Raw genomic sequence first — 2,979 nt, 5'->3', positions numbered from 1 at the left:
TCGGTCTCTTTTGGATAGCTGCCGCCTTCGGCCCATATCGAACTCCCACTTGCAGTCCTCCCTTGCCCGCCTGTTGTGCCTCCGTCTTCTTCCCCTGCCTTCCTTCTCTTGCCTGCCAGCTCTCATGCGGTACTTATGGGCATAAGGGATGGTTTTGCCTCCAAATCCTCTTTGCTTCCGGCGCATACCTCTTTCACGAGAGGTGACAGCACTTTCGACCCCTGGAGCACCTCTTGCCCACAAGCTGGTCCTGCCACTGAACTACGCCCTCCCAGGCGACCAAACAACACAAACACAAGGAAAAAGACTTGATCTAGATCTAAGACGAACACAAAAACAGAGCACAAATTCACTACAAGAAATACGACCTTTTGCGACACAGACAATGTGTCGCAAAATTTGATTTTTATGTCGCAAAAGCTAATTTGCGACATTCTTTGCGTCACGGTGGATTGTGTCGCAAAAGGTTATGATGTAAATTTAGGACATTATTTTCCAAGTGTGACGCAACATATATGACACTTTTTGCATCACTAAATTAAATGTTGTATAAAATACGCGACACATTATGTGTCATTAATTATAGTGACGCATGTTAATTTGCATCACATTGCACGACATTGATTGAAATGACGCATCATAATATACGACACTTTCTTAATTATGACATTACAATTAATGTGACGTAGCATTTTTATGACATTTTTTTAATTTGTGTCACAATATATACCACATTTTATGCATCACCAATTGAAATGATGCATCATAATTTGCAACAGCAGTTTGTGACATTATAATTAATATGACGCGGAATTTCATGACACTTGTAGTATCATATTTAAAGTGTCACATAATATTGCAACATATAACATTTGTTGCAAACTTTTGAATGAGTGTCGCAAAATATACAACATTTTTTGCATCATTTTTTTACTATGTCATAAATGTTGCATCATTTATACAACACTAAATGAAACGACACATCCTAATTTGTGACACTATAACTAATGTGACGTAATTGGTTGCGACACATGTAATGTCATAGTAAAAATGTCTTAATATTGCAACACAAAAATATTTATTGCAAAATATATAACACTTTGTCCATCACTTTATTACTGTCTTACAAAATTTGAGTTATTAATACTACACTTAATTGAATAATTTTGTTGTTGTATTTATAAATAATGTCTCATTTATTAATTTAAGAAAAAAACAACACAATACATTTGTATTGAATTAAAAAATATATATTTTATTACAAATATAGAAATACATATTTTAACGTACAATGATCTACCTACTATATTATTAAAAAATGTAACATCAAATTACAAAATCTAAATTAATCTAGCTATGCAAGGCACCAAATCCCACAAGTGACATCCAAACATTGTTTTAACTTTCTCTTCCTTTCCCTTGTACTTTTCAGTTGTTCCTGAAAAAATTCAATAAACAAATTATTTTTCACATATATATATAATGTTAAGTAATTGAGATTTAAAATCGATAACAATACCTGAAGAGGTGCACCATCAGAATGTTCATATTATTCTTAAAAGATCCGAATACCTTGCATATTATAATATAAAGTATGAGTTATAAATTATATTATAATGTAAATTGGGTAAATGAATGTTGACTTACATTTATATTATAATCCTTTAAAATGAGAAGTCAGAGCTGAAGCATCTCCATTTGCAAGGAATAGTAGTTGAATTTTGACAATTTCTCTTCAAATCCCTTTAGAGTACCTGCTACTATGTTGTTAAATTTATCTTGCACAACTTTATCAAAAGTGTACGTGCATTGCTCAAATGAATACACATCAGGAATTTTCTTAATAGCATGCTCTCATACCTTGTATGTTCCTCAAATCAACTCTTTTTTACAACTTAAACTTAAATCTTCTTATGACTACCAATTAACAATATTTATATACCAAGAATGAAATCACATCAATAAAACTTTCTATCTAGTAAGGTTTGGAAAGCCAAAATCAATTAACTCAAACATTTCAGCTATTGGATTCTAGATTTAATGTCAGGAGTATAAATGGAATGGGCATGTTCTAATACAAAAATTTTCAAGTAAATGAAGAACTAACCATTGCAGTCCAAACCTTTCAATTAGAGAGACTGACATACACAGAAAACATTAAAACAATAGAAATATATACCGCAGTGGCAATTGTTCTAAAAAAGTAAAAACTTGCTTCAACAATCTGTTACGCCACTTATCTACATATGGTTATGTGCCCAACACTTGATTAGCATCTATTAGCTTGTTTTTGATAAAAACATACGGCTAGTATTTTTTTTTAGGGTGTATTTTTTATTTTTTTAACCTATTAAACATGCATACTCCATTAACTATTGCTTCAAAGTAGATCTAAATGAATTTTAAAATCTCAATTACATTTCATTATTTGTCTCATTCTTTCAATTCAAATGCCATTATTAGAATTAAGCAATCTCACAATAGATCAATCAAACAGAATTTTAAAACCACAAATGCAAGCTTCTATAGCAAAATCTCACGAGTTTTGTATGTAGGCAGATGGCGGAAGTTGGGCGGAGGAGTCGCTGCTGCTGCATTTAGCCATCGGGGAAGGACGATGATAGCTTTTGTTGTTGCTGCTCGACTGAATTGAGAGGAGAGATGGAGCGGCTGTTGTGGTAGAACGAAACAGAAAGTACCATTACAAATTAGACAAATTAAATAGGAAATTGTATCATTATAACAGTGACAAAGGGAATACAAAAAATGTAAAAAATGTTTTGGAATTTTTTCCGGATGAGATCCTTTGTCCCATAATTTAGTGTGTACCACTCTTAATTTATTATGTTTTAATATACTAAAAAGATAATTAACAAGGGTTCACTCATTCAAATAGGGTTTATAATTATTTTTTTATATATTTATTTGAGTTAATAATGAATTATTTTGATTAATTAATTCAAATTTAGGATATACTCT

The 2,979-nt window shown here is 31.8% G+C and overlaps 1 long non-coding RNA gene across 1 annotated transcript; it reads right to left on the bottom strand.

Moving 5' to 3' along the window:
- Positions 1-1,235: 1,235 nt before the first annotated feature.
- On the bottom strand, positions 1,236-2,687 carry LOC131006693 (uncharacterized). Its single transcript, XR_009095708.1, has 4 exons — positions 2,541-2,687; positions 1,648-1,754; positions 1,520-1,572; positions 1,236-1,438 (listed from the first exon to the last, which is right to left on the bottom strand). It is a non-coding gene; the product is annotated as an uncharacterized LOC131006693 (long non-coding RNA).
- Between the last annotated feature and the right edge of the window lie 292 nt (positions 2,688-2,979).

The sequence above is a fragment of the Salvia miltiorrhiza genome, chromosome 1 (genome assembly GCF_028751815.1).
Source record: "Salvia miltiorrhiza cultivar Shanhuang (shh) chromosome 1, IMPLAD_Smil_shh, whole genome shotgun sequence".
Taxonomy (NCBI): Eukaryota; Viridiplantae; Streptophyta; class Magnoliopsida; order Lamiales; family Lamiaceae; genus Salvia; species Salvia miltiorrhiza.
The sequence above is the reverse complement of the archived record's forward strand: the minus strand, read 5'-3'. Positions and strand labels throughout refer to the sequence as shown.